The sequence below is a fragment of the Podarcis erhardii genome (genome assembly GCF_964252035.2).
Source record: "Podarcis erhardii genome assembly, chromosome: Z".
NCBI classification, from domain to species: domain Eukaryota; kingdom Metazoa; phylum Chordata; class Lepidosauria; order Squamata; family Lacertidae; genus Podarcis; species Podarcis erhardii.
In genome coordinates this window covers 26,150,307-26,177,662 of record NC_138504.1, presented here as the reverse complement: position 1 = coordinate 26,177,662, position 27,356 = coordinate 26,150,307, and the positions used below count along the sequence as shown (strand labels likewise).

The following is a 27,356-nucleotide window of genomic DNA, read 5'->3' as shown; positions in this document are numbered from 1 at the left end:
TTGGCCAAAATGGCCTTGCGAGTAAAATGAGGAGGCCAGGTGAGCCTAATGAGGCCCATGAGTTGGAGGTTCCCCATCACTGGTCTAAAGTTTTTTGCTGGACCTTCTTTATAGTTCTTCAGATGGTGGAGAAACATCTACAGAAGGTAGCAGTTGGTGGTCCAGCATGGCCTATTACTAATATTATTAATTACATCAAATCAAAACTTTATTGTGGTCCAAAGACACACAAAACAATTTCAAAACTAGATACAGTTAAAACGACCAGACAGACAGATGGAAGAAACCAAGGCAGTCATTTTGTTTTATCTAGGGCATAATGATCTTTGTTTCTTATAATCTCTGAAAGATTAATTACATTGATTAGTCCATTTTTTGCCCTGAGCATCCCAAAAGAACTTAGGCTAAAAAGCAATGAATAACAACCAAGTAAAAAAACACACCAAACACCCCCTGAAAAACATAGTTGTGCAAGTAAAAGGCAGGACTAACAGATCCTACAGTGACACACTTCAAATTATGGGCCAAAAGCCTGAGACAAGACTTTGTTGGCACTTAAAGACATATAAAAGAAGGCACCATGCTTGTCTCCCTGGGGAGAGCATTCCACAGACAATAATGGTCAGGGATAGGATGGTGGGAGATGAAGACCTACAACATCTCAAGAGCATCATGTTGGCTCCCTGCTGGGAGAAAACAGGCCCTCCCTTCAGCTCCAAATACCTGCAGGGACCTGAGACTTCCAAAGTTCTAATCACCTTACACTGTATCCAGAACAAAATTCTAAGAGCCAAAATGATACACCTTGGCACAGTATTTGAAGTTTAAAACAGGACCCTTTATTTGATATATGAATATCTAGAAAGATATCCCCCAAGCCACTGCTGGCTATTGCCAATTGTGGCTTATAGGGCAAGAGGCAGAGAAACCAAGAGTAGGTGGAGTCAGAGCAAATGACAGGCACAGCCATTTAATTTAAGTTTTGTCCCCATCTTCCTCCCTGCTGAGTTCTTAAAGAGACACACTGAGCTAAGGAGGCGGAAGGTGACAGGCAGGAACACTCTCTGGACTGGATGTAAGTAATAAGGGGCAGGAGGGGGGGGGACTGGGTGAGGGCACACCCACGTCCACAGGTTTGCTTACTTAAAATCAAAAAGTTTTGCTTGCTTAATGAAATCATTATTGTGAGGTTTCCATTAATGTCTTCTACACTTCTTGTAGCAGATTAGCACAGATGCCATAAAGCTCTGCTGTTGATTAGACAAAGTTGGGATCTTCCCCACTATCTGCTTAATTGTTAACAGAAGGTATTAGAGGAAAACCATCAATGGTACCATGTTCTTTGTGTGTGGGATGGGTCCAAGATACTTTGCTACCTGAGGCAAAAGATAAGGTGGTGTCCCTCTGCATTCCGCAAACAAAAGCTAACACACTGGCAGCTCGATCTTACCTCAGTGTTGGCAATGGGAGAGCATCCTCCACTACGCTTGGGGGCAGCAGATCAGCTTAGGGAGTTCTGCGGAAGCCATGTAGGACCCTGCTCTGTCTACTCCCCGCCCCTAAAAATATTCCATATAAAGCATCTCTTCTACTGTGCCTAATGGCAGGGCCAGCCCTATCTGTGTGTGAAAGGATAAAATGAAAAGGATATCAAGCTAAAGAGAAGAGTTGTTGCCTTCCTAATGGCACTAGCTAAGGCACAAGCTTGTTTTTATATATTTATTAAGACAAATATAAAAGACAACTGGAGAATCCTGGCTGTTTCCATCATTTTTATTTGATTTGTCATAGTTCATAAAAACAAAACAGGAAGCTGGTACAGTTAGGCTGGACTTATTATTATTTCATTTGCTGGGTTGACTGCCAGTCTTTTAATTGTTTTTTTATTGATTTATGCTTAATTAAGTTAATGTTATTTCTCATCTCATTTGTTATTAAATGCTCATCTTCCTTGCTTCGTATTGTAACAACCGGTGGTTGTAAGAAATAAATCTAAACTGATCTGATAACTGTATAAATAAAGGCCAAACTATATGTTACATAGGATATTTGGGATTGGCACTGATGTCTTTGTTTTCACTTAAGGGTAGCTGTGGAAAATTCCAAACAGATCTGCAAAACTAGTGGTGGGCATGTCACATGCCTTCCCCCCAATCCTTGCTTGGGGGCAAATTGAAATACCTTTGTAGCTCAGAAATATCTACCAATCTAACACAGAACAGAACAGCCATCCAGTTCTGACAATTGTACAAATTACAAGTGGGGTAGAAAAGGCAGCCATCAGTAATGTTTCCAAAATTCTCACCTGAAGGCCTCCCTGGAGACTAGACTTCCAAATTACCCAGTCCTGTTTCTAAACTGAGATTGACATATTCAGAATTGTTCATTGTTCCTTTAAAAATAAAAATAAATCCAAATTTTGTACAAAACACTCTGCATGCACAGTTTGACATAGCTTTCCATTCAGTCATGACATTTACCACCTCTCCATCACCAATGCACACAGATGCATTGGCAAAGCACACATACACAAAAACCCCAAGTATGATGTTGTACCAAGATTCTTTCATGTGTTTTGTCACATGTGCAGCAGTGCATATGTGCACCAATGAAACACTGCATGAAATGTGTGATTACTTTGTGATTGCTTTTTTTCGCTGGCCCAGTTTACGTTGAACACTAAGCCAAACTATGGCTTAGGGAGAACAAACCGGAGTACATACAAATCACTCCTCCCTGAATCTGATACTGCCATGCTGCCCAGAACTAAGCCATAATTTGTCTTATTTATTTGACTTAATCCAAACCCTATTTCCTGATATGTCTTGCTCTGAATAAACCATGAGTTGCAATTACCAAGATTTAATATTAGTTTGCTGCTTGGGGTTTGTTTGGGGGAGACAAAATATGAGCTTGCATTCCCGTGTTGCGTTAGCCAAACCAATGGCAGCATGAGAGAAGCAGGACCAAAGGACGAGCAGAGTAGCCACAATATTCACTCTGGATATCTGCACACTTGCTCCTTCCCATTAAACTATGGTTTGGCTTAGTGCTATGTGCAAACCAGACCATAGTTTCATAAATGCATATGTGGATATCATTAATGTGAAGGTGAGGAGATGTGAATGAACAGAAGGAAGTGAAAGCTGCAGCAATGGTGCAAACTTCATTTCCATAATTAATTCTTGAAACTCATCTACTTAATCTAGAATTCAAAAAGGCTGGCATGCAGGGGAGAATCAACCAGAGGCATGGGAAGAAATGGAAGTGGGAAAACCTCCTCTCTCAACAAGTCATGCTAATTTGATGTTTAGGTCAAAAGAGGTATGAATCATGCACTGTTTATAAACCCAAGCTGCCCAGGCTATTCATTTTTTAAAAAAGACAACAACAAAGCTGATTCTAACACCTGTACTTGTGATTCTATGCCCTGCATAATTTCCTTGCCACCTGCAATTCTGTGCATTTCCCATGCTTACTCATTGAGTAGAAGAAGTTGGATAAGGAAGACAGGCACAAAAAGGAGGAGAAGAAGTAGAGGACAGGCTCAGACAAAAGCAATAGTAATAACACAAGTGAGACCTTCAGGTTTCCATTCCTCAACTTCATTCCACTGGCTAGAGTGTCAGACCAGGATCCAAGAAACCAGGGTTTGAATCCCCACTCAACCATGAACAAAGCTCACTGGGTGACCTTGGGCCAGTCACCATCTCTCAGGCGAACCTACCTCACAGGGTTGTGGTTAAATGAGGAAGAGGGGAGAACCATGTACACCAGCTTGAGCTCCATGGACGAAAATGGTGGGATATAAATGCAATAATAAATAATAATAAATACATTAGCCATTTTCACACATGCACTCAAAGACATGAAAGGGGAGAGTGGCATCAGATTTGTTCTCACTGTTCCTGATGTTCACATGCCCATTAAAAGTGCGGAAACACAGCCGACACCCTTGCCAGCTGCATGTGTGTCTGTGACAGGGGACCATGCAAAATGCGAACTGAGACTACAGATGTGAATTGGCTCCGCTTTAATAGTTGGCTGAAGGCACCTGATCCCTTTTTAAAGCTGACCCGATTCTACTTTTCCCACCTTCTCACAACATTTATGAACACCAAAGGTACACCAAAATTCAATAGCTGCGTAGGCTTCAGAGATCAAGTGTCAGACATGCAAACATAATATGACACCCAGAATAGAACCCCAGTGTTTCATTTCTGTGAAATTCCTGGAAGCCTGACCAGTGAGTATACACATCAGGGTGCCTTTTGCTGTGGCAAGAAAACAGATGGCAAATAAGGAAGATCACTGCAGAGCACAGCGGGAAATAGAAATGGGGAGAGAGAGAGAAAACAACAGTGCAGGATCTGGGCTGGGGGCAGCATCAATGTCAGAACCCAGACACAACAAAGGCATTTGTGACTAGGAAAAGCTGCAGCCAAGGAAGTCCAATCTGTTCACGTCTCCCCTGTACTTCAATGGTCACAATGAGGGAGCTTTGAGGCACCACACACGCCAGACAGCTGACTCTCATGCAAGTAGAACAAGAGAGTAGCATCTCCAAGGGAAGAGGCACAGCTCAGTGCATGGGCGTAACCAGGATTTATGGGGGGGGGGCAGGACACCCACCTGTCATCATCCGCTGTCTGGCTCTGTCTAGCAGATTCTGAATGAAGTGTCTCAACAACTGCTGTTTTAAATTACTCTCTTTTGACCCCAAGTACTCAGAAAAATCTGTCAAAATCTTCAGTCATTTGAAAACTAGGAAGTTAAATGAAAAAGTTAACACTAAGGAGTACCTTTCATGCAGTTAATAAGTATATTTTGCAAAACTACAAGGAACATGCCTTTTTCATCTTATTTTTTTAAAAAAGAAATCTAAATTAAATAAAATGTTTATGGATTTGCTGGAAATCTTTTTAGCACATCCATCTCAAATTCTTCCTTTTTCCCCAATGCAGCTTTTCTGTGCACACTCAGTAAGAATAGGCCATTGAGAGACTCCCCTGTCATCACCGGCCTTAGACAAGTCTTTACTCTCCACAAGGTACTACTGAATGTCTACTCTATGGCACAAGTGGTGCATGGCTGAGCAAGAGAAATGAGCAGAGCCTTGAGGTAAGGTATTGCTCAGTTGGGTTGCCAGTTGCATTGCTAGAATGTGACACAACATTATCCAGGTGACCTCACCAAGCATTTCAATTTCAAATATTCTGGTTACTTCTGCTGTTAGTTAAGTATTTTTATTTATTTACTTGATTGGTGGGCAGATGCCTCCTGCCCCCCTGGCTACACCCATGGATCATTGGTAGATCATGTGTTTTGCATGCAGAAGATCTCTGCCATCACCAGTTAAAAAACTGATAGCAGGCAATGCAGAAGACCTCTGCTTCAGAACCTGGTGAACTGCTGCCAGCCATTATAGACAACACTAGGCTAGATGGTATAAGGCAGTCTCATTTGCTAGCCCCTAAACCTCTTGGGCATGGGCGGTCAGTTGAATTATGCATGAAAAATATTGTTAGGTTCTGCTGATGTCATAAAAGCCCTCAAGGGGTAATATATCCCTCCAGGCACAGGCACCAGGGAAAGCCTATGATGGTTATGGACTTTTTAAGGATAAAGGTAAAGGTAAAGGGACCCCTGACCATTAAGTCCAGTCGCGGACAACTCTGGGGTTGCGGCGCTCATCTCACTTTACTGGCCGAGGGAGCCGGCGTTTTGTCCGCAGACAGCTTCTGAGTCATGTGGCCAGCATGACTAAGCTGCTTCTGGCGAACCAGAGCAGCGCATGGAAACGCCGTTTACCTTCCCGCCAGAGTGGTACCTATTTATCTACTTGCACTTTGATGTGCTTTCAAACTGCTAGGTGGGCAGGACTGGGACTGAACAACAGGAGCTCACCCCATCATGAGGATTCGAACTGCCGACCTTCCAATCAGCAAGCCCTAGGCTCAGTGATTTAGACCACAGCGCCACCCGCATTGCTGAAATCCAAAGTTCTCCCAGCCCAGGTGTTGGAGAGGGTCCTTGGCTCAGTGGTATGGTATATGCTTCTATTCCCAGTTCAATCTTGGCCATCTGCAGTTAGAAGGATCAAGGAGATGACACAAAATTCCTCTTCTAAGATTGTCCCTGGATTTTCTCTGCAGCCAACCAGGACAAGCAATGCTGTGCACACTGAATCCCATTTGACTATAATACTTCACTTGCTTGAGATTCCTAGCCTTCACAAAGAGCTCCCAGGATTCCTTTGTTGCAGCCAAGCAGGGAAACAGAAGATGACGAGAGCCTCAGCAGGATCAAGAAAGAAGTACTGCATTGACCAGTGATGCAGATTTTCTGGGGGGGAAATTGAATTGGAAAAACTGCTTTAAAAACCTTCCTATCAGAAAAAATTGCACTGGGTGATTTGCATCAGAAAATGTTCTGACCCCTAGAGTGATCTATTTTAGCATATTTATCTTACTTATTAAAAACAACACCACCCCAATAAACCTATATTTGCCAAAGCCCACGTGTTGGACTACAACTCTCATCAGACCCAGCCAGCTAGTGGGAATTGTAGTCCAAAGTATCTGGAGAGCACCTGGTACATTTAAGGGCGGAGGGAACAGAGGCACTGAAAACTGTTGACACACAAATGCAGGTTGACAACCTAAAGAACGGTGCATGGTATATTCATTGCAAGTAATGAACTTATGAAAAGGAAAATTTTCTTCAGAGAAATAAAGCGCTGGGAAAATCTCCATCCCCTCATCACTTGCCCCGATAGACTGAGGGTGAGCATTGGAATCTGTTTCTGTTGGAAGTAGCAAAGGAGGTTGGAGCAACATAAGTAAAGTCAGTCGCAGACAAGGCTCTGAGCCAAAGCCTCAGACCCAGGGGGACTGGATACAGTAAACAGAACCAGGCAGGTAAATGGCTAAGCAGTAAGGATGGGCAAACATGTCTCTTTCAGGGCATGAACACATTAATGTGGTTGTTACCTCCTGCTATTTTTCAAGTCACACTTTATGTTGCCGGACACATTATTCACCTGATTTGTTTCTCGTGCCTGCAGTCCTCACACAGCTGTTATTCAGTGAAGCCATCACCTGTGCATATACAAACCTCAGCTTAATGAGAGATTACATTTTCAAACTGGATGGAAGCTGGTTTGAGGGAAAGCACATGAAACAGCAGTATTTCTCATGAAGCTACAGAATACAGATGGATTGTGACAGTGAGTATGGGAGGGGGCAGGCAAGCCCCGCCCTGCATAATCAATCACATGACAGGGCACATCGACATCATTTGAGGGCTTGTCCCCCTCAAATATTTTATTGGGTGAGAAGCAAAGGGATCTCAACATCTAGGAGTTGGCTTCCAAGGATTGTGACTAATGCTATGCATTTTGGGCTTCAAACACCAGTTGTGGAAGTGCACTGGAGCCAGAGTAAATGGGATTGTGTACCCAGCCTCAGTTTCCCTGTTTCTCATTCTTCCAGTGTTGGCCACATTCACACTCTTAAAGCATTATGATGCCACTTTAAATACTCATGGCTTCCTCCCAAAGAATGCTGGAAGCTGTAATTTGCTAAGGGTGCTGAGAGTTGTTATAAGACCCCTGTTTTCTTCCCAGTGGTTTCCTTCTCAGACTGATTTCACAATTAATCCTTCTTCATGGGGAACTCTGGAAATTGTAGCTCTAGGGGTGGAAAAGAGGTTTCTTAAGAACTCTCAGCACTCTTAACAAAAACTATAGTTCCCAGGATTCTTTTTGGTAATATAGCTTTTTTAATGGATGGTATGAATGTGGCCCTTGTTCAGTTCTTTACATTTCTATATCAGTTAGTGGAGTGTTTTTCTTTAAGGCCTCATGAAAATTCAGCATCATTTCAGGGCAAATTTCTCCTAACAGATCAGATTCTGGTATGTAGTTTTGACTGATATACTTTTTTTGTTTTTTTGGAAAGCAAAATAGCCACCTCATAAAAAGTTAAGTAATTAATGTGTGAAGAGCAAACGTTCATAGAACTGTAGACTAATATGCATATTTAAGTTCTGGACTTAAGCAGTAGCTCAGGAAGCGCAAATCAATTAAGTTCACTTAATTGTGGAATGAACAATATCTTTAAGGATCTCTAGCAGCAAAAAATACATAGCATAAAAACAAAAGCAACATTTAAAAGCCCTGGCAAAACAGAAACTTCAACAGACCATGAACTTCTCTAGGAAAAGAACTCCAGAGATGCGAGGTCAAACCAGAAAGTGTCCTGTCTCTGGTCACCACCTGCCTTTCTTCAGCTGGATTGGGACCACATAGCAAGAATTTGTAAAGCACACGGTTTTACCCAAAGACTTATAGGAACTGTGGCTCTGTGAGGAGGAAGCTGGAGATCCCAGGATTCTTGGGGGTCGCCATGACTGTTAAAGTGGTATAAATATGCTTTGAATGTATGGTGTGGATCAGCAGGTTCATGTAGAAGCAGGTGGTCCCTTTAGAATATATATAAAATGCCACTACCACTGAAAACCAAAAACCCAACAGCAAATTGTAACTTCAGACATGGATAAATAACAGCACTCAATTACTGCTGTTCTGCTTTAAGCTGCAAGTGATGTGGCGACTCTGGGTTGTGTCCAATACTATTCCTACTTAAAGACCCATTGAAATTATGGACATGCCTTCTTTCTGATGCAGCTTGATTCTAAAGTTAGTAATTAATGCAGAGCTGGGATGGCTTAATACCAAGAGAAAAGGTTTCCCTGTAGCCTCCGTTATGAAGAAATTCACCCAAAGAAGGTGCAACAGAATTTGTCAGTCACCTGAAACAGGCACTGTCTGATGATACCCCACCATTATTGCTGCAACTATGCAAAGGGAACTGTCCACCCAAACTTAAGAGGAACTGTCCATCCTCGTTATTGGGCATTTGTCAGTCATATTCCATTCACAGGCCTCAAACTATCCAAATATTCACTTTCTAGAGATGGCAGCAAATGGTTGGACTACCTGAGGTCTGCAATGGCCGAAGTAGACAATCTGAATTGCAGAGTTCTTGCAATTACATAGTTCCTGCCTTTCATATCCTTTCATAAATAATAATAATAGCAGTGTGTGTCAGGGTCATTATTTTTGTTTGTTATTACGAGATGCATTTTTCTGTTTTTATGTTGTAAACCACCCTGTGATCTTCCAATGAAGGGCAGAACAGAAATTTAATAAATAAAATTGCCAGTCCCTGCAAAGTTGGTGTGCTCTTAGAACGGACAGCCTACCTTGCAACCAAGCTAGAACTAGAACCAGACCTGACAATCAACGATTCACACCTTGCAACTTACATGCTGAGCTCCGTAGCTGTAGAAGGTATACTACGGTCCTCTCCACTTCTGCGGAGCTCCTTCAGAACCTTATGTATACACAGATCAACCTTCCCCAGGTTCCAACACACTGCTCTTTCCTTTGTTTTTCTTTCAGTGCCTCATCGCACTACATGGTTAAACTATGGTAAATGTAATAGTGGCCGCCAACATGGATGGCCTTAAAGGAGGATTGGGAAATTCATGGAGGAGACAGCTGTCAATGGCTACTAGCCATGATGGTTATGCTGTGCCTTCATACTAGTGCCTGGGAATCACAAGTGCAGAAAGAACTGTTGTGCTTGGACCCTGCTTATAGGCTTCACATAGTCATCTGATTGGTCATTGTAGGAACAGGATACTGAGCAAGATTTGGCCTGATCCACCAGGATGCTTTCTTATACCACTATTTCACTCAACCTCTCACTGCACACCACCCTTCCACCTTGTTCCTTTCTCTATGAACATCACCAACTGACTTCCTTCCTCTTTTCCCTCCTCTCTCAAGCTTCCCATTTCCCACTCAGGCAGCTCTCCTGCCTCCCCCTGCCCATCTTCCTCACTGGCATAGCAAACCCATCTTCCTCCTTAGCATCAATCTGCCACCCATGATCCCTCTCCTTTCTCCCAGCCCTCCCCTCCCCTCTCCCACCAGCTGTGCCTCTGGAAAATCTAGAAATAAACTGCAGAATGTTAATTTATGAATCAAGGAGGAGTCATGGGGGACCACTTGATTTCATTCCCCACCAGGGCCCAGCATTTTCTATTATCTTCCCCTACAGCAGATAGCTGCTTCACCCACCCCTCAGACTTTCTCCCTCTGCCTACCCCCCCTGCTGCCACCACTGTAACAGCCAGCCATATTGACACCATCCCCGCATCCCCCCACTTCCCCACCCCAGTGAAAGATTCAAACAATCAGATCTATGTCTGGTCTTTGACCTGCTGAACCGAAACCTCACTCGACCTTGGCAGCCCTGCCTAGGGGTGCAAAATTTTGACAAGCTCCAAACCCCAAAAATTATGATCAACAAGAAATGCAGTGTAAAACATACCAAACCCCAAAATTATTTCCTCAGTATTAAAAAAAGAAGTGATACACATCTTGACAAAAGGAAGAGGCATCCCCAGGCACATGAAAGGTGTTGAAAACCATACATGAAGACAAAATGCCAGTGCCCAAAGAGTCCCATCCCAGTTAGAGACACTGAAAATAAACCTCTTGACCATGAACCCCCTTTTATTTTTAGTAGAGAGAGGGGAGATAGGGGCCATTTTAAATGGATAACAAGATCAGCATTCAGCTGCTGAGGCCCACTGAGTCACACATGCTTAACAATACTAGAGACAATCCCATTTTTGCACCTCTGCTTTTTAAAATCATTTTCACCATCATCTTCTTATTGCTGCTTAACAAAGATGCACTCATCGTCTTCCATTCTGGTGCCCAAATACAAACAGATCCTAAAACCTGACATGAAACAGAAGGAGCAAAGAGAGCAGTAGGGAGTAGGATAGTGCATGGTGACAGTTCCTTACTTGGATAACGTAGCCATACATACAGGTCTGGGACAAAGGGAGGAAGCCTAGCAAAAGAAACACCAGCATTTCAAGATCACAGACTAATGCCTTATGGGAGAACATCCTTACATTGTATTAGCCCCCAAAGCCCCCTTTCAAAACAAAAGAAAATACAGAAATGGCTTGAATGCATTGACCAGGAAAACACACACACAGAGAGAGACAGACAGACGGTACTACAATAAGGCCACGTCTCTCTCGTGCATCTGAATAACAACCAGAGCTTGTATTGTTCCCTTTCGATGGGAAGCCCATCAAGGCAGCTCCTGCCGCTGACATCCGTGTTGACACTTCAGTCAGCGGCAAGAACAGATTTCTGCATTTGCAAAATGCAAGCCCCCCTTCCCATTTTCCCTCCATCCCCTCAAGAGTTAAACTGCTATAAGATGTCAGTCTCCAGATTTTCTGACACTGCTGTTATTTTTTTTTAAAAAAAAAACATTTACAAATCAGAGAGGAAGGGGGCAGGGAGATGCAAGATGCTTTGAAGACAAGGAACAAGACCCCTCCACCAAAGCAAGGTTTACGCACCACTATAAAACGAAAAACAAAGCATGCATTTTCTGGGATCCTCTTTCTCCTGCAGCGGAGACAGAGAAGCTCCTTGATTGCAAAAGCAGAAGAATGCGTGGCTCAGGTGTCAATTGCAAACGGAAGGTCCACAGGCCAGCCCTGTTCCCAGTGTAACAGCAGCAAAGGGGAAAATGAGGTTGGGGGAAGCATTACCTGCAGTCTGCCCTGTCATGCTGTATCCAGACTGTCGGCCTCTTAGGGTCTGGTATTGTCATCGAAAGCAATACCCTTTGCAGGAAAAAAAGAAAGAATGGGGAGTGGGTGAGGAGGGAAAGGAAGGCACACTCCTGGCTTAGTCCATTAAAAGGCTTCCCTTTCTCCCCATAGAGCAGCTTCTGACCTCCAATCCTAACATTAGTAGCTTGGATGCTTCACTGCCTCAGTGCTGTTCCCTAGCACATGTCGTCACCAGGCTCCTGCCGCCCTGGTTGGCTGAGAGGGAGCAGATAATAATACTACTAATAGCACTGGCAGGGCAGGGGAAGACAAATCTTATGTTTCAGAGACAAGCAGCTGTGGGAATCTGAGGCGGGCGGCCTCATTCAGAAACTTGAATCCAGCCCCCGCGCCAGTGGCCTTTGACCTTTTCCCTCCGCTGGCTTTAGATTAAAGCCTATGCAAACTTTTAAAATGTTGTGCTTACCCAAGCACATTCCTTATGACTATATGAATGGAAAGGGTATTATATTATTATTATTATTATCATCATCAGGTGGGTCCTGATTATTTCAGGATCCAGAGCAGCAGCAGCAGCAGCAACAACAACAAAAACTGCCCTCTTAGAGCAACTCACACTCAGGGTCATAAAATAATTTTAAAACACACAATTTAAACAAGTGGCAACATTAAACACACTCTAGTCTAGCCAGGCATGTCTCACAAACCAAAGTTAATAATATGGCATGGTTCAAAATAAAGAACAGCACTCATTTAAAAACTAGCCTAGCATCTTTGTGTATGAGAACTTGATTTAAAAAAAAAAAAAGAAGTCTTAAAGGCCTGTTGGAAAGCAGATAACAACAAAATATTCTTAATCCAAAGATTTCCAAAGAAGCCCTAATAGAAATAGACTGAAATAGAGAAGCAGAATTTTTTTAATTTTTTTTTACACACGCACACGCACAAATTAATTGCACTTCAGGACTGCTGCTCACACATGTTATTGGCTTGCAACTCTGACAACACAAATGGGTTTCTTAAAAGCTAACTTTTAAAAAACTATGGTAAGATAGCAAAACTGCTGGTTGCTTTTTATTATTATTATTAATAGGGGGGAAGGAGCCAGTATTTCTTGGCTGCCTAGCTTTGCTCAAAGCAAGAGAATAGATAACTGTAACAAACATTTAAAGGCTGACATATTGGGGTCGTTAAAGAGACAAATTACATGTGTTAATCTCATGTGCTGCTTGAGGAAGCCACCTCACTTGGCTGAATGGTAAAGCTGGGTTAGCATCCACCAGAAAGTAAAGAAAGGAAGGCAAAAGCCAAAGGGAGGGATTCCTGCAACCAAGTTACCATCACTAACAAGGCCCTCACATGCATAGTTTCCTGATTTGTATGCTATGTCTATGAGCAATGTGTCAGGAGTAACATGTTTACATGTGATGAAGTTACAGGTAGCTACACTATTACCTTCAGCCAAGTTGAGGACCCATCCCAGCCAAAAAGGATGGTTTCTCCCATACTAAGAAAAATTACACACTTTTACTTTAGAACATCCAAAATCTTGTCATCATATTCATTTTTCATTAATTGCATGATCTGGCAGAAAGCACAAAAGAAATCCAACTAAGCATTGTACTGTTTGTTGGCTTTGAGTCCTGTCCCCCGTCCAATAAAATATGATCATTCTGATGTCACTGCAAGAAATGGTGCTCTGAGATTTCCAAGTCTGTTTCCTTGGTATTATCACTGGAAATAGATTAAATCACATACAGATACTCTACAGGGGAAATAATTGGGCACTTCCACAACAATGTACAGTGGTACCTCGGGATGAAAACGGGATCCGTTCTGGGGCCCCATTCACATCCTGAACGGAACGTAAGACACAACGGCGTGTGGGCACATGCGCAGGTCGCATTTTGCCGCTTCTGCACATGATGTCATTTTGAGCATCTGCGAATGTGCGAGCGGCAAAACCCGGAAGTAACACGCTCCGTTACTTCCAGCTTGCCATGGAGCACAACTCGAATGCACTCAACCTGAAGAACATTCAACTCGAGGTATGACTGTACATACTACAGCTCCTCCATGGAAATTTCATGGCTGACTGTAGCTCACTGTAGCCGAGTATGGAATGACAACATTGTATGATGTGCTCTGGTTCCTATCCAACTTTCTGTCTGGGCAGGGCCAGATAGCCCATGAGGCAAGTTGAGGCAACTGCCTCGGGTGGCAGGTTCAACAGGGGCAGCAGATCCCAACAGAGAGCTTTATTCTTGTTCCTGATGTCAGATCTTCACTCACCCCTTCCATCCTTGGTGGGAAAGAGACACCAGTTTGTAGTTCACGCAGGTGCTAACGTGTCTTGGGGTAGCCCTGTGTTTGGGTCTCCTGCATGGTGAGGCAATCCCTCACTGGCTTTGGTGGAAAGAGCTCCTCAGCATCTCACATTAAACCTAACTACCTGCCTAGTGGACAAAAGAGAGTCAGTGTGGTATAGTGGTTAGAATGATGGACTGGAACCTGGGACACTAGGGTTCAAATCCCCACTAAGCCATAACCCTCACTAGGTGACCTTGGGCCAGTCACTGCCTCTCAGCTTAACCTACTTCACAGCATTTTCATGTGGATATAGTGGGGAGGGAGAGAAACTACCTTGAGCCGCTTGGAGGATGTAAATCTAATAATAAGTAAATGAAAGGTTTTTAAATTTTGGTTGCCCAGTTTCACTTAAAGGGGGATTCAAAGTTTGAGTTGGGGAAATAGTCAGCCATCACAGCTTGATCTAGAGTCAACCACATGCAGGAGTACACAAAAAAGAAATGAGATGTTGGAGGTGGAAAACTGGAAGCCTAAGGAGGAATCTGCCTGTCAATCAAAATATTCCAAAATAGCTGTTCATTAGTTTCCAGAAGGCATCGTTTGACAGCTCATGGCATTAAGAGATCCCTTCTGTTGTTTAATTTTACACAGGCTGCTCATGAATAGCAACATTCTCTGATAAACAGTCTCCCCATTACCCCCTGAGCAGTTAGCTGTGAGCCCCAAGAAGGAAGTGGGACTTTGTGATATCAGCTGGGTTAAAGATTATGACATCAGAGCAGGCAAGATATTGGGTCTGGGTGCAAATGCTGGGTGTGAATGCTGTTATGAGCAGACTAGCTCACAATGAGAATGAGTCTTGTGAGAGAAACAGAAAGCAGTCAGATGGAGAGATGGTGAGAATTCAGGGGGGAGACATCACTCAGAGCCCAACAGCCAAACAAGCCCTGTCATTGTGTTAACATCAGCTTTCATCAAAATGTGAACATCAGGGAAAGTGCTTGCCATTCTCAAAATAACTAAGAAGATAATTTCAAAGAGATAGATGAAAGTTGCACTGTGCATTGAAAGTTTGCCCTGCAACAATGAGGATTAGAAACTTTGCTCTTTTATCAATACTTTGGATTTCAATTCACATCAGTCCCAGACAGCAGAGCCATATGAAGGTGGAGTTTATGGAACCACAGCCATGCTGTCTAGGGCTGATGGGAGCTGGGAGTCTGAGACATCTGGAGGGTACTAGATTGGCCTGGCCTGTTCATGTTTAAAACAGGAGATAAGGATTTACTTATTATTTAATTCTTCACAACAAAAAGGGTGTGGGAGTGAGGGGAGATACACCCTCTCTGTGCCCCATGCTTTCTACAGCAGTCAGTTGTTTGAAACACTTTCCTCTTGAGTCAGCATTTTTCTCTCCACTGTTCTTTTTGCAGGGCTGGCTCAAGACATTTTGCTGCCTGAGGCAGAACTGCAAATGGTGCCTCTGACACACACACACACACACACACAGAGAGAGAGAGAGAGAGAGAGAGAGAGAGAGAGATCAGAAGTCAAGGGCAGAGTACCCAAGATAGTAAACCTGAGGCAAAGGATCTCAGCAGCATTTTTCATCATCATAATCTGTTTATTTCTATACCACCTTTTGGCCAAGACCCCCAAAGCTGTGAACTAATTAATACAAGAGAAAATATAATAGCATTGTCTCAGGGGACAATGGAGGAGTGTGCCTTTGGAGGTGAGGTTAAACTGTTGGAAGTTACAGTGGCTGCTGTGGCTGTAGAGACCAATACTAGGAGACACAGGTGAGAGCTGGGTACACGGTGGAGACCAAAGGTGGACAGGAGCATGTCATGCCCCCCACCAGAAGTGCTACTCCTCCCCTAGCATCCCATACACCCCAAAGGTGGAATATTATTGTAATAAACTGTAAAAAATAAATTGTGAGCCTGAGGGCAGGACCTATTTCATTACTGAACTTTGCAACCTGCTCTGTGAGCCTTGAATTTTTTTAGGGTGTGGGTGGGAGGTGGAGGTGGTTGAAGATAAGGGTTTTAAAAAGATCATCCAAATAGATAACTAAGTAAGCAGTTCTCTCCCTGACACCCGAGGAGATTTGTTGCCATCAGGACCGACAGTGCTGGGGTCAATAGACTAGTTAAATATAATGCTCATAATATGGAAAAAGTTCAAAATATCAAAAAAAGATCAAATATAGAAAATCTTATTTTAAAAACACAGTGGAATAACAGAATATGAATTCTACTAACATAATGTTATGGAATTGCATCTTGCCTTTTAAATATTATTGCAATATTTTATTCATTGGTTTTTAAAAACGTGTGGTGCATAAACTGGGTAGTGAAGGTACCATTGCTCAGTGGTAGAATATATGCTTTGCACACAGAAGGTTGCATGTTAAATTCTAGAACCCCTTCAGATCACAACTGATGGGTAAGACTTCCACCTAAGACTCTGGAGAGCTATATTTCCCTGTTAGACCAGTTTGTACTGAGCTAGAGATGGAACAGTGGTCTACCCTGCTGTAAGGCAACTTCATAAGCTCCTGTTGCAATGATCTGGTTTCAGCAACATCTGAATTTCTTTACACAAAACGCCTCCCCACTTTTTCTCTCACCACCACCACCCCACTTAAATCCGAGACAGTACACTTTACTTCCACGCAATTCTGACCCATCAGCTATTTAAATAGCTCACAACAGCAACACCACAAGGCTATTTTTGCCCTTGCTATTTGTCACGGCTGGGACGTTTCAAGAGGGAGAGCATCAAAAAGAGAGCAAGAAGCGCAAGGGAAACTCAAAATTAAAGTTTTTGGACCACTTCGACTATGATGTCATGGTTTCCCAGCCACACTCTGATTGGCCAGCGTGGCTTGAGCATCTGCTGAGAGCTAAGGGCTGGTTAGCTGCCGGAGGTTCAGACCTTTCAGAGCAGGTTTGGATCAGGGCTGGTTGTCCTGACAACCTGGGGAGTGTCAGCAGCTCCTCCTGGTAACCAAATAACGAAGCCGCTGTCATCCCCTCTCAATTCCCCCCAAATGGACGAGATCTTTCATCAGAAGAGATCATTCGTATTGTCTGAATAGGAAACGCTTGCTTGCTTGCTTGCTTGCTTGCTTGCTTGCTTGCTTGCTCGCGGACAACGCACGCAGCCCCTGCTTAGTGCTGGGTAGATCAGGAAACACCTAACAACAGATAACTATGGAAACCCGTGTCGGGCAGCCTGACAGCTTTGCGTGTGTATTAGGGATGCTCATCTGAGGGAGATCCTCTGACTCTTTTGGAAATTCCAAGCACAAGACAGGGATTCCTCAGTACCGATCCAAGCTACCTGTGTATGGTCCTCTCCTGCCACCATCACTACCACCACCGGCAATAAAATAAATAAAATAAAATAAAATAAAATATTTTTTTATGGTTAGTAAAAACCAACCTCTTCAGTGGTATTTGTCTCAGACCAGAGACTGGTGAAAGCAGGGAATGGTGGTTAGGGAAAAGAAAAACCTCTAAAGGCTTTGATGGGGTTTTCCAGTTCTCGTAACCATTTGTTGTTTGAATGTAGTTAGCAGGACTGGATTGTGTATTTTTCAGTTATGCTGATTAGACCTTGGACTTTTTTAAAAAGAAAAAGGAAAATATAAGACACATTAAGGAAATTGTCAGAAAGCAGGACCAAAATGAATAGTACACGATTAATTAGTTAATAGAAACATATGTTTTTGATGTCCCTACTTATCATATTTAATGTTCCTGGAAAATCACCCTGGCCCTGGAAAACTACTGTCCCTATTTCTGCATAGGGTGAGGAACATTGCTAAAATTTTGGTATTTGGAGTTGCTTGATTTGTTGTTCTTCCCGGTCCACCTCCTTCCCCATGAGCTCTAGAATGGCGTGGATGCAACTGCACTCTAATGCATATGCACTTCAGTGCATGCAGATGAACTTTAAGGCTTGATGCTGCGTGCATCCTGCAGCTGCTGAGAAATACTGTTACGTGTCACCCCAATGTCTAAGTGGTGTGAAATTCCAGAGGTTCCAGGTGCTAGCCCAAGGTTCAGTTTCCTTGGAATGAAGGACAATGTGATGTCTTTGTGACATATGGTTTAGTCATACCTTGGGTTACAGACGCTTCAGGTTGCGTTTTTTTGGGTTGCGGACTGCCAAAACCCGGAAGTACTGGAATGGGTTACTTCTGGGTTTCGGTGGCTGCGCATGCGCAGAAGCGCTAAATCATACTTTGTGCATGCGCAGAAGACCTAATCGCAACCCACGCATGCGCAGACGTGTCTCTGCGGTTGCAGACGCTGCGGGCTGCGAACATGCATCCCACACGGATCATGTTCGCAACCCGAGCGTCCACTGTATTTGCACACATAAGATGGAGGGGCTCACAACGTTAACTCCCCAGATGGTATTGCTTTCCCCAAAGTCACAGCAGAGGATTCCAGCAGAAATCAAGCATGTCTCTCACTCTCAGGCCTCTGCCTGCTTTTAGCTCAGTTCTCACACAACTTTACTCCCTCTTGCTTTTGTCTTTCTCACTACTAGCCAGGTGAGGTATTTGCTCTCTGGCACAGAGCAACCTCCTTTATTATACTAACAACCATACTTAGGTGACAACTAAGCCCCTTGCCTGGCTAATTCAACAATGGAATCCTCCTTTAGATTTTACGGTAACCCTTGCTGGATTTAAAACTCCAAAAATTAGAAGGGACTCAGGCATCATACTGATTAGCCCCCGCCCCCAACTCAGAATAATATTTTAAACTCCTGACAACATATTGTCATAACCCTGGTGCTTAGTAGTGACCTGGACACAGACTCGGAGACTATGGGGCTTGTGGTGCCAACAGAAGCAACTGAACTAGTGAGTCCAGTATGTCGGAAATCTAGAGGACTGGGATGCCAGAGACTGCTGAGCTTATCCCCAAATACAGGGGCTGCATACCTGCCTCCAAGAACCTCGCACTACCCAGGTCAATGGGCTCCACACATGAATCTCTGGCCATGCAGATACAATAGAATGCTAGGACCGCAGAGATTCTAGATGTCAGTGTATAAATGGCTTTAGTGTGGTCCCAGGTGTATGTTATTTTCTGCCTCCACTGCTTGATGAAGTATAATTCTGAATACCAGTTGCTGAGACTTATGAGTGGGAAGAGTGCTGTTGCACTCAGGTCCCGCTTGCACTGACTGGCCACTGTGAGAAATGGATGTTGGACAAGATGGGCCTTTGGCCTGATCCAGTACGGGTCTTCTTATGATCCTATGTTGCTGGAGCAGGTTGCCCAGTAGGAACTTGCCTTCCTCCACCAAACCCCAGAGGTTCCTCCACAGGACCAGAACAGGATATATATTCTAGAGCAATATGGGGAAGGGCTGTGGCTCATTGGTTGAAGGGCAGCATAGGCATTGCATGCAGAAACAGGCATTGCATGTTTTATCCCTGGGGGTTTTCAGTTAGGACTGGGAAGGACTTGTGCCTGAACCTCCCGGCAATCCCATATATGTTTACTCAGAAGGAGGCCCCATTAAATTCAATGCCAGGTGAATTTAAGTGAGCATAGCATTGCAATTTGCCATACATGCTTGCCTGCCCCTCCCCATTTCAGACTATGGTCATCTGGCCCTTGTTTTGGCAGCTCAACTATATTTCAAAGTAAAAGGACAAAGGTAAAGGGACCCCTGACTGTTAGGTCCAGTTGTGACCAACTCTGGGGTTGTGGCGCTCATCTCGCTTTATGGGCCGAGGGAGCCGACGTACAGCTTCCGGGTCATGGGGCCTGCATGACTAAGCCACTTCTGGCAAACCAGAGCAGCACACGGAGATGCCGTTTACCTTCTCACCAGAGCAGTACCTATTTATCTACTTGCACTGTCATGCTTTTGAACTGCTAGGTTCGTAGGAGCAGGGACCGAGCAATGGGAGCTCACCCCGTCGCGCAGATTCGAACCGCCAACCTTCTGATCGGCAAGTCCTAGGCTCTGTGGTTTAACCCACAGCGCCACCCGCGTCCCTATTTCAAAGTAATGACATGTAAATATGAATATTAACACATTTCAATTACGGTAAGCACCAGCCCATTCTGACTGTGTTTAATGGACATCTGAATATACTGCTATTATACTTTAAGTGTCTCCTGAATGCCAGTTAACTAATTTAATACTTTATCACTAACCAATAATAAGTTAGTGTAGGTGTTTTTCCCACCCACCCAGCCACAGCACAGTTGTGGAAGGCGGACATACCGTAGTTCAATTTTCATTTGAGACAGGAAGAGATGAGGTTGTCGCCTCTTTTCAAAAAGCTAGTCCTCAGGACTTTGCTTCTTTAGCAAACATAAATAAAATAAAACAAATGCAACATTTAAAAAAAAAAAACAGAAGAAGGGCTGCCATCATTCTGGGTCCATGGGCACATTTGCAAACAGAAGGGACAATAATGGACATCTCACACACAGAGATCTGCAAACAAGCATGTACCACAAGTTGGCCCCTGGAAGGTTGCTCAGAAGCCTCTCAGTCTAAAAAAGATTTCCCCATCCCTTAGCCTGCCTGAGCTGGGCTCTCTTTGAGTTCTTATTACGCCAAGGCTGGGTTGGCAGGACCTCAGCTAAGCTTGGAGTGGAGCAGTATCTCTGTTTCTGCCAATTTGCCACTCTAATCTGGCTAATGAATGGGCAGCTTTAGGCCAAGAGGGTCACCCAGAGAATCACATCTGTCTTGGTTACTGTAACCTCATCTCACTTTGCTAACAACATCCAAATGGCTCTCTTTGCCAAGTTGCGACATTTGAGTGGGTTACTGGCAGGTGTAGGTTCTCCCTGTGAATGGTTGATAGGCAGATGGCTCCCATTGTGAGAAAGTCCTTCATCTGAATTAAAGGTGAGAGTGTAATCCAGAAGGGCATTCGGGTATCCAAATCTTCTGACCTGCATGCTACAGTACCTCTTCTCTGCTTGAACCCACACAACCTTACAGATCTTCCCCTCCATCACTGAACCCATGATGCATAAGCAATGCCAGTATTCATGTCTGCTCTTTCGGCAACATCCTTAACCCAGAAGCCCTTATCTCAAATCCCAGATAGGCAGGGGCAATTTGAAGACTCTCTGTACGTGTTCAAAGACACTCTATTCATATTCACTTGTCAGAGGGCAAGCTGCTGCCATTTAAAACTAGTTTTACATGGAGGCCAACATCAGAAAGCTAGTGAGAGATGAAGAGTGATGGGAAGCCATTCCTTTCTTCTGGCTATGGTTCTCAACCTGAGGAACTCCAGCCCCTAACCCTATGCTTGCTCAAAATACCATACAAAATGGCAGCAGGGTTCTAGCAGACAAGAAGGACTTCAGATAGATGTGGCAAATGGTGGTAAGTTTGATTTGGTCCTACTGACAATTTAACTGAGCATCACTGGCTTGGGTAGATCATGCAGAACTGCAGAGCAGCCCCTCTGCCAGTTGCTCTAAATTATCAGGAATATGCAAGCAGCTGGAAAGCACGGAATGGCAGAGTGGGAGAGAAAAAGGCAGATATCACTTTTGAGCTTCACAAAACGACCATATAAAACAGAAGCATGAGACCATTAAACCTAGGGACTAAAATTCCCTACCTGCACCAGTGAACAAGAACCACCTAGTCCAGTGGTTCCACATGGACCACTTGAAAATTGCCAATGGGCTTGGTGGGCCACTTAATGATTTTTCTGTCTGTTGTAGGAATTGTAATGCACTGTGCTAGATGCTGTGCTGTATGGTTTTAAATTGCATTTAAATTGCTTCTTTTATTTATTTTATAATATATATGTATGTATGCTCTTGTATTGCAATTTGCGTACCTGGAATTCAAATTGTAATACAATGAAATGAAATAAACGAAATAAGAAATATATATTGAATTAAAAATCAATATGAATATTTAATGTCACATGTTGTGGACCACCAGAATTAAGCTCACCGACCACTGGTGGTCCACAGATCACAGTGTTGGAACTCCTTATATACATAGTTGCTCTAGACAGAAATGTAAAGCAGTGACAAGGGAACAAGAGAGACTGCGTAGGAAAGGATGCATTAGTCATTTTCGCTGACAAATCAAACCTACAAGATCCAGCTAGTTTTCTAGTTGCCGGAGCAGGCTGATTACCATATGATCAACCATCGGCATGTTCTAGGACACGTTTCTTCAACCTTGGCCCCCCATATATCGTTATACTACAACTCCCATCATCCTTAGTCATTGCCTTAGAAGATAGCTAGGGATGAGGGTAGTTGTAGTCCAACAATATCTGAGCACCCAAAGTTGAATGACACTGATTCAGAGTAGCAAAAAAGGACAAAGAGACCATATTGTGACATTGAACTAATTTATAAATAGGTAGGGTCCAGCTTTACACATTTCTGTGTTGACATATATATTATAAAAGGTATTGATATGAAATACTGTAATAGATTGTTTTAACCATTCAGTGACCACTGTTCCTCTCTCTATGGTCCTATTTACTGGAGTGTCAAAGGCAGCAGTAAATATTTGAGCTTGCTTGAGTAACAGGCTCCAGCAGTGGAAAACAAGGAGCACTACAAAATTCTCCATGGGTGTACCCAGGGAGGTGCAGGTCCCCCTCCCTAAGTCAAGTAAATAAATAAGAGTAGTTACAGATAGGTAGCTGTGTTGGTCTGCCATAGTCAAAACAAAACAAATTCCTTCCAGTAGCACCTTAAAGACCAACTAAGTCAGTTCTTGGTATGAGCTTTCGTGTGCATGCACACTTCTTCAGATAAATAAGAGTAGTTAATTAACTGACCAACTGCATCACAGATAACTTGGTTCTGCCCCCACCCCCCATAAAGCCTGCCCCACTAAAATAAATTCTGGCTACGCCCAAGGGACTCTCTGTGTTAAAAGGAATAAAAATCACATGCCAAGTTGAGTTCAAATCAGTCCCAAGAAAAAGCTACATCCTAAATCTTGGGGAAAGGATAAGCAGCTTCCTTGGAAAATGGAACGGACTGCCAGAATCCCCTACCCCCACGTTTCCTCCTCCATTGGTAGCTCTGGGAGAAGAAGCTGCTAAGTGATTTCTCAACTTGATGTAGTATTCTGAAGTGCTGGCCACCCAGTCCCTTTGCTGGAGAGGTTTGCTTGTACATTTTGTTCACATCTTTAATTGTGTCACACAGCAATATTGATGCCTTCCAGAGCTTGCTCCGTTCCTGCAAACTCATGGTCCCCTGAAGATTCTCAGAGGCTTTCCCAAGCTGTACAAAGTATGTTTTCATTGCAAAGGGATAAAAATGATTGGACTGCTTTGACAGGTATCAACTGCCAAGCACCTTGCAGCCAGACTCCCAGCTGGAAGGGAAATGCTTTAAGGCTGCCAGCTCACCAACTAACCTTGCCCGTCAATGCCTCAAGCACAACGTACACCCCAGACAGTAACTGAGCCCTTGTATTTATGAGTTTATGATTTATGCTATGGCACTAAATGTACCCTCTGGTTAACAGAGTGACACAATCGAAAAAAGCGCAGAGATCCCTGCCTCAGGGAGCTGATAGACCTCTGTTGACTGGGACTTTTAACACAAAAGCAAGTTAAGAAGCTGTGAAATTGTTTCTCACCCACTATGTTTCAAGTCACCTGATGCATATTACCCGTTTGGTTTCCCTGCACCTGCAACTCCCTAGGCTCCAGTACATAGAGGCAGCCCAGCTTCTAAATACCAGTTGCAGGAGACTACAGAAGGGGAGAGTGCTCTTGTGCTAGGGCTTTGACTGCAAGTTTCGCAAAGGCATCTGGGAGACAACTTGAGAAGAGGTTCCTGGACTAGATGGGCTGTTGGTCTGATCCAGCAGGACTCTTCTCATGTTCAGGCTACACGGTTCTGTGCACACAGCCTGCGGCATCATAACATGTTTTGGAAATGGGTGCTCCCAAAAACTAATCCACAATATCAAGTCAATGGGTTTGCCAAAGGGCCCCTTTTCATCTTCAGTGTATGTGGTAGTGGTTTGTTCCAACATGGTCCTTTTCCCATGCCTCCTGGGAACATTAGAAGCCCTCAGATTCCATGCCATATGGCATAACTGCCTCTCCATGCCAGCATCACTCTCCTGCAAAACTGGAGCAACACTTGCCTTGGAAAGGAGCTGCTCTGTTATTGCAGTGCAAAAGGTGGGGAACCTCAGTGTTTGGGACAAATGCACCCTCCAAGTTCTCTATCTGGCCCTTGGGAGTCTCTTCAAACTACCTCCCTAGGCCTCACCCACTCCTGCTGGCCCTGTTTTGAACCTACCTTGATTGATTTTGCCTGGCTGGAATGTGTCCTTGAACTCTGATGATGCATCTTGCTTGCCTGGCTGCAGACCCTCCAAGTGTCCTTATTTTCCAGGGACAGTCCCAGGTTTATAGGAGCCGTCCCAGTTTCTGCTTTGACCCTTGAAAGTCCTGTTTTTCCTTACAACGCCCCTATTTTCATTGGATAAATGATAGAGGATGTGGAGATATGGAGATATGGAGATATGCAACCCCCAAGCCAAGGAGATAAGTAACTATACAACTTTAAGAAGACTTCTGAAGGCAGCCCTGTATGGGGAGGTTTTTAATGCGTGATGTTTTATTATGTTTTATATATGTTGGAAGCCACCCAGAGTGGCTGGGGAACCTAGTCAGATGGGCGAGGTATTAGTAGTAGTAGTCGTAGTAGTCGTAGGATTGAATTGAACAGCCCCATTTTCATCTGAGAAATGTTGGAGGGTATGACAGAGAGAGAGATGTGTGTGTGTAGAAACTAGTCTACAGTACAAAAGGGGGAAAAATACGTTCATTGTTATGCCCACTTTTGCCTTTGGTCCTGCCCATTACTGCTATGTGGCCCGAAGAAGGCTGCCCAAGACGGAATGAGACCCTCAGGCTGAAAAAGATTCGTAACCCCTGTTAGGTTTTCAAATGTTGCATGTAGCAAAATCTATGAAAATAATTATAACAACTGATCAGGCCATTGATAAAACCCAACACTACCTCATACTTTTTAAAAAATTGATCACAAGGTATGGTGCTTGGCCAAGGAGCCAGTGGACAAAACACAGGTGGCAGAAGCATTAGGAGAGGAAAACAACGCATAAGCGTGTTTATATGCCAGTGCTCAAAGCCTCCTGGCCAAAATGGCGAATATGCAGTGTGTGTGACTTATTATATAAGAACATAGATATTGTGGGCACATTAGAAACACAGCAGAATGGCCTGGAGACCTTTTGGAGAGTATTGAAAGAGTTGGGTAACCTGGTGAAGAGACAGTTAAGTGGTGACATGATACTTAAATATTTGAAGAGCCAGTCACACAGCTGATGGGGCACTTTTTGCTTGTTTGTTCCAGAGCAGCCTTTTGGCTCTGCCAGGCCACCCCCTCCTTTAGTGCTTTTGCCTGGCTGGAACATGTCCTTGAACTGTGAAAATGCCTCTGGAAGAAGATTGGAAAGACGTATGGTTTTGTGCACAAAGCTCTGACTTTGAGCAGCTGGAATGTAACCCAAGACACAAATGTAAATGGTCACATCCATTGCTTTCATTAATTTTGCATCTGGCCCTGCCAACCACTTGTATGCGGCCTCTGGAAGGTTGCCCAAGAGGTCATGGGGCCTTTGGGCTAAAAAAATGTCCCCTGCCTCACTGCATGGGGAAGGTAGGGATGGACTCAGGATGGGTGAGCAGAAGGCTGTTCGTTCCAAAAATGAGTTGCATCCCTTTGAGCATTCAGCTCAAAACATAAAAAGCTTTGTGGATGGGGTGTGAGAGAACAGGGGCAATAAAAGTTTGGAACACTGCCATATGTGGGGGGGTTGGCACCATTAGTCACTGATTATTATTATTATTTTAAAAAACTATTCTTATAAACAAGCTGTCATTCTTTAAATTGACCCCACCATGACTATAAACCCTGTTCCACTTTGTTCTTCCTAAGCAAAATATGAAAGTTTCATGCCCCCTTAATTAGGACTCTAGAGGCCAAATCTTCCATGATTTTAATTCCCTTGCAGATGAATCCTTAAGGAGCAAGGATCCTGTTTTGTTTTTGTTTTTTGTTCATTTAAAATGGGTAATGAATGAGGTCATAAAGTTCCATAAAATCCCAGCTGGACATTCCTGATTTATAATGCCACGGCCGTTTCAAGCAGGATCTCAGTGCCAGTTTCTTCAGCTCACATTCACTGGAAGCCGTGTATCAACAGATCCTTTCAAAATATTGCTTAGTGACTGTCTTGAAGATTAGATATTATTCATGCCTACCTGCAGCATAACTAGGTCCTGGCAAAAGAAGCTTCTGCTTGAACCTAGCACAACATATTAGGCAAGGAAATGAGATAGCTCAGTCACTAGAGCATGAGACTCTTATTCTCAGAGTTGTGGGTTCAAGCCCCATGTTGGGTGAAAGATTCCTGCATTGCAGGGAGTTGGACTAGATGACCCTTGTGGTCCCTTCCAGCTCTACAACCCTATGATTCTAAGAAATATAATATTTCTTTTGTTCAAGGGATTAGTCAGGCATAGGCAGAGTAGCCCTCCTGCTGCATCTCACTGGCCTTCTGCCTGCAGTCAAACACAGCGAAGCAAACTTAGGCTGTTACACCATGCATTTAAAGCACCCCCCCCCAAAAAAGGGAACTGTGGCCTATTAAGGGTGCTGGGGGTTATAGTTCAGTGAGTGGTAAACTACAGTTCCCAGGATTTGGGCAAGCTTTTTATATATGGTGCACACACAGACTTAACCACCAAATTCTGTTTGGGCGTGAAGGGGGTGGGGGTGGGGGAACAGAGGCAGCAACACATAGCTGTCATTTTGCTGATAAACAAATACACCCTGGTCATTAAGTAATTGGAATATTAGCAGCTGTATCCTGTGGGAAGAGCATGCACCAGCCATGCTAGAGCAGCAAGCTAGCTTAGGGGCTGCAGGGCAGACCACATGGCACAACTCTCTAGCCACAGAATTTGCCACCTGAAGCAGCTGCCTCCCTTTGTGTCATGAGGATGTGGCTCCAAAGGAACAACCAGGAACTTAAACGTTTTCCTTTGCAAACAAGGCTCATTGACAGTGCTGATAACTATCCATTGGGAACTCCTTAGTAGAGCTGAGGAAGCTCAGGACTTTGCAAGCATGGACAATCAGCTGATCATAAAGCCCTGCAATTCACAAGCACCAATGATCATGGCAGCATGTGGAAGGGCACCAGCAGCTGAATGACAGTGCATGCAAAGCCTGCTACCTTTGACTGCAGCAGTTTGATTTCAAAGGAAAACAGATCACCTGACATCACTATGACATTGCATAGAGGCTCCACACAGCAGT

At 43.9% G+C, this 27,356-nt stretch overlaps 1 protein-coding gene across 7 annotated transcripts in view; it reads right to left on the bottom strand.

The window, feature by feature from the left end:
* Window positions 1-11,916, bottom strand: part of PAK3 (p21 (RAC1) activated kinase 3) — an 83,067-nt gene extending 71,151 nt beyond the window's left edge. For 3 of the 7 annotated variants that reach the window (XM_081847106.1, XM_081847111.1, XM_081847110.1), the window contains exon 1: window positions 11,656-11,896. The gene's annotated coding sequence lies outside the window, so the exon portion shown is untranslated. Of the gene's footprint in view, window positions 1-4,632; window positions 4,765-7,042; window positions 7,101-11,655 lie in introns of all 7 variants that reach the window. The other 4 variants (XM_081847109.1, XM_081847108.1, XM_081847107.1 and 1 more) reach the window with 4 other exon arrangements.
* Between the last annotated feature and the right edge of the window lie 15,440 nt (window positions 11,917-27,356).